Source organism: Peromyscus leucopus, chromosome 7 (genome assembly GCF_004664715.2).
Source record: "Peromyscus leucopus breed LL Stock chromosome 7, UCI_PerLeu_2.1, whole genome shotgun sequence".
NCBI lineage: Eukaryota > Metazoa > Chordata > Mammalia > Rodentia > Cricetidae > Peromyscus > Peromyscus leucopus.
In genome coordinates this window covers 62,732,395-62,741,168 of record NC_051069.1, presented here as the reverse complement: position 1 = coordinate 62,741,168, position 8,774 = coordinate 62,732,395, and the positions used below count along the sequence as shown (strand labels likewise).

Below are 8,774 nucleotides of genomic sequence, written 5' to 3'. Positions count from 1 at the left end.
AGCATTTTAACCCCGAAAACACTAGCATCCATATATGGTTTGTTTGCAGTACAGTGTGACTCAACTTAGACTCCCAGGCAGAGTATCTGTGGAGGTGTCCTGGGAAAAGAAGATATTAATGTGCTTCCAGCCTTAGATTCCAGCTGACAATGTGCTGGGAACATCATGAGCCTATGCTCCTTTAGGCCCTGAAATTGAGAGCAAAGGGAAGTAAGTCGGTTCTATTTGGTGTGAAAGAAAATGCTTGCTCAGTGTGTTCAGAGTATGAGTTGTTGAGCTAATGATGTAACTCAATATCCCTCCCTTCCTAAATGAAATGTATGGAAAAAGGACTGAAAAGTGATCTTTTTCTAGCTTGTCATTGATTTGCTTCTTTTCACTAACAAATGGGCAAAACTGTCTAACTAACTATAGTTGCCATTTGCATTTGGGAAAGGGTCAGAAAAGAAAATTTTAAACTTTAACAATCAACTTCAGAGAGCAGATGGAAATCTCTGTGATGGAGGAAGTGATTATCACCACACAGAATGCAGATGAACATTAGCTATGATTTAGTCAAGAATAAAGGACACCTACAGTTCCTTCTGTGACTCTCCCGTCCTTTGCATTCCAGTATCCCTGACGTGATCTAGGCACAGTAGTCTTTTGACAGCCACAGGCCACAGGGCTCTTCTGGCTCCAACAAGCAAACCTCTGAGCTAGAAAGCAGGCTTGTGGCAAGCCTCTCTCCCTCCATGCATTGAGCCCTATCGATCCTTCTACCTGACAGAGGGCGGAACCGAGGATGTCTTCACACCCAGCCAAGTGCATTCTTCCTGGAAGGCTTCTTAGCTCTTTCTAACCCATCAACTTTTGTGGACTGAATTCTTGACTCTGCCCAAAATTCATATGTTGAAGCCCTATCTGATAATGTCATGGCATTTGGAGAAAAGGGCTTTGGGCAGGAAATAGGATTCTATTAGCCATAATGTTTAGGCTACTAGGAGAAAATTAGAGTTTTATAAGAGAGAGGAAGAGACATGAAGGGAGAGGGCAAGACAGAGAAAGAGAGGAAGAAATGCTCTGTCTTTCCACATGCATGCACAGAAGAAAGCCATGTAAGGACTTGAGAAAATGGCCACTGACAAGGCAGAGTCTTCACCAGGACCCCGACCAGAGCAGAAGCTTGACCTGCATTTCATAGGCCCCAGAACTACGAGAAGTGCATTTCTGTTGTTAAAGCGCAGGGTGTCTGGTATTTTGTTATAGCAAATGAACTGAGACATAAGTTCCTTTCCAAAATCATATCCTTTAACCTGAAGATTCTTATTGTCAGGATTAGTTCTTACTTCACTTTTAAAATCATGACTTCCATAAGAACAAGATGTCTGAAAATATTGTTTGAAGCAGTCCATTTAACATATAGGTTTGATCACCAAATGAACCAGAGTGGAAAAATTAGAAATATTGTGGTGCTATTTTGCTTATGATCTGACAAGTGAAGCTTTCCTGGAGATCAGAGTGCAGAGCTGGCACCTAGCTAACCTTAAAGGTCAAGCAGTGGTTGCCTAACTTGTGGGGCATGAAAGTCATCAAAAAGCTGCCTGCCTGTGGCTTTGCAGCCACTGGCACATGCTGCACACAGGGGTCCCGCCGGAGTCACCACCTCGCCAGCTAGGTTCTCTCTCTTTTTTCCCTAAGACTTTGAGCAGGTTTGGGATTTTTCTGCTGCAGCCTCTCTGCAGCAAACTCCACAGGCATTTGCACTCTGAAAGCTGCCAGACTTAGTCCTCACCACCAGCCAGCTCTGCCTTTAGGCAACTCCCACTGCACCTGCTTCCTCCCCAGAGTCTCCTGTGTGTGTTTTTCCGACAGCAGGTTCTCTCTCTTCTGGTGGGTGGTGGGCTTTCCCTGGACCACCTCCTCAGGCTGCTGCCAAACTAGGTAGCTGCCTTGAAAACCCACCCAGGCTTCTACTGTTCTATGCAGCAGCAGTCAGCTCCACACTTCACCATCATGTGAATTGTCATCAGCAGAAGATCTGATGAGACAATTGGGAATTTTTAAAGGGAGGAAATAGTTAAAAGAAAGAGTTTGTTCCCACATTAAAAAATGAGGGGCCGGGCGTGGTGGTGCATGCCTTTAATCCCAGCACTCAGAGGCAGAGGCAGGTGGATCTCTGTGAGTTCTAGGCCAGCCTGGGCTACCAAGTGAGTTCCAGGAAAAGGCGCAAAGCTATACAAAGGAATCCTGTCTTGAAAACCAAAAAGAGAGAGAGAGAGAGAGAGAGAGAGAGAGAGAGAGAGAGAGAGAGAAACACTATTACAATGGAGGTAGTTAGGTCTCTGTATGATAATATGCTGGACAGTTTGAAAATGGAACAATTAAATGATACAGTAATTAGTTTAGATGGGATTTATATAATGTCAATTATAAACATTATCAGTTTTATCATTTTTGTTTTATCACTAAAAAGGTTGGTTGATATGAGTGCTAAGATACAAGTTTTAGAAAAACTTATTAAAACAGATTATGGAAATGTTCAGACCCAGATAGAGGAATTTAAAGGAGAACCAATTTCAGCATTGCATTATAAAGTTAGAGAGGAACAGCCTAAGGTTTTCAAACAACCAACTTTAATTTACCCAATAACCTTACAGAAATTGCCAAATGATAAATATCGCCAAGGCTGTATAAGAGCTGATTGAACTTCTGTGGAAATGTTAGATTTAAGGACATTCAAGGAAACAATAATCTCATATGGCATGCATTCATCTTTTGTGAAGCAGATGTTAAACTTGTGGTCAACTTGTAATATAATTATTGCTCAAGACTGGAGAGACATGGTAACAGCATTCTTGGAGCCTGGTCCTCAATTACAGTGGAGGACCTGGTAGAAAGATGAGGCTAAGACCATTGAAAAGTAAAGCAGGGATAAAGGTATGGAAATCTCCCAAAACAAACTTCTTGTAGAGGGAGCTTATGCTAATATAGGAAGGCAATCTCTATATGATGACCACACACTGGCATTATGCTGCTCAGCATCCTTGGATGCTTGGGCAGAACTGAAGAAGCAGGAAAGAAAACTGAGTCATTTACTAAAGTTATACAGGGCCCAAAAGAAACCTTCACTGATTTCTTAGAAAGACTGACTTCAGGATTAAATAGAATAATCCAAAATTCAGACACTAGACAAATAATAATTGAATCTCTGGCTTTTGAAAATACTAAGGCACAATGCAAAAAAGTAATTAGACCTTTAAAGGCAAGATCAGCACCAATAGAGGAATGATCCAAGATACAGTCAGTATTGAATCTCATGACCATGATGGTACTTGGATAGGAGAGGTGATTTCCAGAGGTTTGAAGAAAATTAAAAATGTCAGTTGTTTCAATTGTTGCAAACAAGGTCACCTAAAAAAAGTACTATAACCCTTTCCCATTGGGAAACAACTTGAAGGGCCTCTCACAGGTTCCCATGTCAAATTTAGTTCAGTCATTTCCTGTCATCATGGAGAAAACTCCTTCTGAGAGCAATTAAAGAACCTAATGCATATTGAAAAAAACCGTACTGCTCTGGGTGATAGAACAGCAATAGAAGAGAAAACAAAACATTCAGGAGAAACCATAAAGTGGATGTTTTGGAAAACTACAAATGAACAAAGACCAAAATTAAAAATACCAATAAATGACATTGTCATTGAAGCTCTTGCAGACACAGGTGCAAATGTAACAATAATTGCACCAGAATCTTGGCATCTAAATTGGCTTCTTCAGGAGGTAAATATTCAGCTGTTAGCGATTGGAACATTATCTCAAGTTAAACAGTACAAGATGGGTCGAATGTATAGGGACAGAAAGACAGAGAAGAAAATTAAAGCCATATGTGGCTAACATAGCAATGAATTTATGGGGACGTGAATTGTTACAGCAATGGAATACTCAGATTAACATTCCTCCAACCTCAGAAACAAACCATAAATTAACATATGTTTCTGGGGAAAATATTAGAAGGATTTATAAAAAGAGTGACCAAACATTCAGGTTGTACAAGAACAAGGCATAACAGCTGCTGGTCTTTCAAAGGCACCAACCAACATCTCTACCTTTGAAATGGTTGACTGACCAACCTATATGGGTTGAGCAATGGCCTTTAACATCAGAGAAATTACAGGCCTTAGAACAGCTGGGACAGGAACAGCTAAATGCTTAGCATATTGAAGAATCAACAAGTCCTTAGAACTCTCTTGTATTTGTTATTAAAAAGAAATCTGGAGGTCCCTGGCCCTTTGCTCAGGCCTGAGCCAGCATGCTGTGCGCGCGCATGTGCGGGGGGGGGGGGGGTCATCGCCTGGAAGAGCCCACTCTCCCTGGAAGATAGACCATCCTTGAAGAGGATGACTGAGACATTATGGGCCATGCACTGTGTGTCTGCTCCCGGAAAACTGTCATCATTGATAATAAGCGTTACCTCTTCATCCATAAACTGGGGAAGGGTGAATCCTGTGTCATGAGCAGCAGGACCAGGAAGAGGCCCAGTGAGAAGTAGACATGCACCGCCTCTTCCAGCATCCCAACATCCTTCTCCTCATGGCTTACTGTCTGAAAGAACGAGGTGCTAAGCATGAAGCCTGGTTGCTGCTACCCTTTCTCAAGAGAGGTACACTGTGGAATGAGATAGAAAGGCTGAAGGACCAAGGCAACTTCCTGACTGAAGACCAAATCCTTCCATTGTTGTTGGGTATCTGCAGAGGCCTTTAGGCTATTCATGCCAAAGGTTATGTGCACAGGGACCTGAAGCCCACCAATATTTTGCTTGGTGATGAGGGGCAGCCAGTGTTAATGGACTTGGGTTCTATGAATCAAGCATGTATCCAGGTGGAGGGCTCCCACCAGGCCCTAGCTCTACAGGACTGGGCGGCCCAGCGGTGCACCATCTCCTACCAGGCACCTGAGCTGTTTTCTGTGCAGAGCCACTGTGCATCGATGAGTGGACTGATGTCTGGTCCCTAGGCTGTGTGCTTTATGCCATGATGTTTGGGGAAGGCCCTTATGATATGGTGTTCCAGAAGGGTGACAGTGTGGCCCTTGCTGTGCAGAATGAACTCAACATCCCACAGAGCCCCAGGCATTCTTCAGCCTTGCGACAGCTTTTGGCCTCTATGATGACTGTGGACCCCCAGCAGCGCCCTCACATTCCTGTCCTCCTGAGTCAGTTGGAGGCATTGCAGCCTCCGACTTCAGGCCAGCACACCACTTAGATCTGATCAAAGCAATGGGCATGTTGGGAAGATGACCTTGAAGCAGCTTTCAGCTTTCACTGGAACTCCTTCCATTCTACCCAGGATGAATCTTAACAGCTGGGGGAAGAATGGTGGGTCCTTGTGTGTTCTGCTCTCTTATCCCAGTACCTGGGCAAGGATCCTGGGGTGAGGTAGGGGAAAGTATAACAGAAAATAGAGCTCAAAGCTGGGCTACTGGGCACACATCATGTTCTATCTCCAAATCTGGGAGGAGGAGAATACATAAAAAGGAGAATAAAATGAAAACAGACTATGTAAAAAAGAAAAATGAAAAAAGAAATCTGGAAAATGAAGAGTGGTGACAGATCTAAGAGCCAATGGGAACTCTGCAACCTGGAATTCCTTTACCTTCTCTATTACTTAAAGGATGGCCTCTTATGGTTATTGATTTAAAAGATTGTTTCTTCACTATACCTTTACAAGACAGAGGAAAAAATTGCTTTCACAGTACCTACTTATAATAATTCTCAGCCTGTTAAGAGATATTAATGGAAGGTTCTCCCATAGGGACTGTTAAACAGTCCTACCCTGTGACAATATTTTATAAGTCAGCCATTAGAAATGATACATAAGCAATTTCCTCAATCTATAGTTTACCATTATATGGATTGCATTTTACTAGCTGATTCAAATATAGATACTTTAGGAAGAATGCTTGAAGAAATAAAGAAAATTCTGCCTTTTGGGGGATTACAAATTGCTCCTGAAAAAATATAAAGAGGATATTCTATTAATTACTTAGGATATAAAATGTCTACACAAAATTCAACCCCAACAGGTGAAAATTAGGAGAGATCAGTTGTGGATTCTTGATGACTTTCAGAGATTGCTGGGAGACATTGCCCATCTACAGCCAACTATTGGAGAAAAAATACAGAACTGATTAATTTGTTTCAAACCTTGAAAGGCAACAATGACTTAAGTAGTCCAAGAGAATTATCAGCTGAAACTGAGAGAGAATTGGCTTTGGTGGAGAAGAAATTACAGGATGCACATGTGGATCATTTGGATCCAGAGCCTGATTGCATTCTGGTTATTTTACCCTACACATTTTCCTTTAGGAATATTAATGCAGAGGAAAGATATTATCTTATAATGGATTGTTTATCACATAAACAGAGTAAAAAATGAAAAACTTAGGTGGAAGAGGTCTCTGAGTTGATTCTAAAAGGAAAATTGAGACTTCATCAATTAGTTGAAATAGACCCAGCAGAAATTGTAGTGCCTCTTACTAATGATGAAATTGACAAATTATGGGCAGAAAGTGAACACTGGCAAAGAGCTTGCAGTAATTTTTTAGGAGAGATTAACAACAAATATCCCAGAAGCAAGAGAATTCAATTTATAATGAGAACTAACTGGATCCTTCCTCACATTATATGGGGAACACCAATTTCTGGAGTGCCTTCATTTTATACTGATGCAAAAAAAATCAGGAAAAGCAGGTTATAAATCAAGAAATTGAAGTAAAGAGGCTCAAAACCCTTATGATTCTGTCCAAAAATCAAAATTATATGCTATTCTAATGGTATTAATAGATTTTACAGAACCTCCTAACATAGTTACTGACTCTCAGTATGCAGAAAAAGTTGCTTTATACACTGAAACTGCCAAATTTATTCCTGATGAGTCAGAATTAACTTCGTTATTTTTCAGCTATAAGAAATAATCAAAATTAGAAACCATCCCTTATATATAATGCACATCAGATCCCATATGGTCTGCCAGGCCTGCTAGCACAAGGTGATGATGAAATGATCAACTACTGACAGAAATGTGCTGGAGGCCTCAGAGTTTAATAAAAAAAAAATCATATCAATAGTAAAGATTTGAAAAAGGATTTTTTCCATCACTTAGCAACAAGACAAGGAAATTATAAGGAAATGTCCTACTTGTTCTTTATACAACCAAACTCCACTGCCTATAGGAAGTAACCCAAAGGGTACACAAAGTAATGAAATCTGGCAGATGGATGTGTTTTATTTTGTAGATTTAGAAAATTAAAATATGTACACCACACCATTGATACCTATTCAGGATTTCAATGGGCAACTGCGTTGAGTTCTATAAAGGCTGATTCTGTAATCACACATTTGCTAGAAGTTATGGGCATTATGTGTATGCCTGTATAAATTAAGACTGGCAATGCTCCAGTATACGGCTCTAATAAAATGAAACAACTTTTTGCTTATTAGAATATAAAGCATATTACAAATATACCACACAATCCTACAGAGCAAGCAGTTATAGAAAGATCAAATCAAACTCTAAAGGACATGCCAAATAAGTAGAAAGAGTTAATAAAGACCCCCAGAAATAGATTACATAATGCTCTATTAACTTTGCCTTTTTTTTAAATTCTAATGAGAAAGGAACAACAGCCTTGGAGAGACATTGGATAACAGAAAAAACTATGGAATTAAATCAGTCTGTGTACTTTAACGATATGTTGGGGAAGAGGTTTTGCTTTTGTTTCCTCAGGAGAAGAAAAGCTATGGATACCATCAAAATTAATAAAGGTTTTATTTAAACAAAAGAGACCTCTTAACTTATACAACTAATAAATGTTTTTCATTTGATAACTTTTCATAAGGGGACCTCCCCAAATTAAGGTTGGGAAAGGGTTTTGTTTTTGTCTTTTTAGAAAAATGAAGGTATCCGGCTAAGGAATCTGAAGACCACTAGACAAATGAGACATATGAAGTAAAAGGACAAACCATCCAAACAATATGTCTCAAGAAAAGGAATAAATAGACCTATTAGTATATCACATCTCCAACAAGATAAAATTTCATAAATCTTCCCAAATGTTTGTTTCTGCATTTTTCTGCAGACACATAATGAAAATGGTCTTTTTTGTTCAATTGAAAATTAAAGCTGGCTTTGGAGTTGGAGTGCAGCTCTCTCCTTTTCTAAACCCAAGTATGCTTGTTAAAGTAAAATCTAAAATCTCTGTCTTATGTCAGAAGAACCACCTGATATGGGACAGCAGAAAACCCAAAATTTAGAGACTATTTTATTTCCACTAATCTCATAATCTTTTGGTTTTACTTTGACTCTTTAAAACTTTTCCTGCCGGGAGCCAATCCCCACAGTGGGTGGGTCCTGCAGAGGGTGTAAGGACTCAACAGGAGAAGGAAGTGAGCCAGGCCATGGTGTTCAGGAGAATCTTGCAGCCTGACTGACTAGCAGCCAGAGTGTTTCTTTATTTATACAGAATTTAGTTAGCAGGGATACATTCATGATGTTCCAAAACATAGATCATACCACTTTTGGTTTTGGACATGTGTTTCACTTCCTTTTGCTCATCTTTTAGTCATCATTAATAAACTATAACAGAACAGAGTTATCATTTTCAATCATTTTCCTCAAGTTTTGATATCATTAATAAACAGAGTTATCATTCTTACTCATTAACCCCATAACCCAGTTTTTGAGAATCTAGAGGCATATGACAGCCTGGCTCAAGCTGGTTGTTTTGGTTGCTTCAAG

General features: G+C 40.0%; 1 pseudogene; it reads left to right on the top strand.

Annotated features, from left to right (window-relative positions):
* The first annotated feature begins 4,357 nt into the window (after window positions 1-4,357).
* On the top strand, window positions 4,358-5,307 carry LOC114708013 (annotated as a pseudogene).
* The last annotated feature ends 3,467 nt before the right edge of the window (window positions 5,308-8,774 follow it).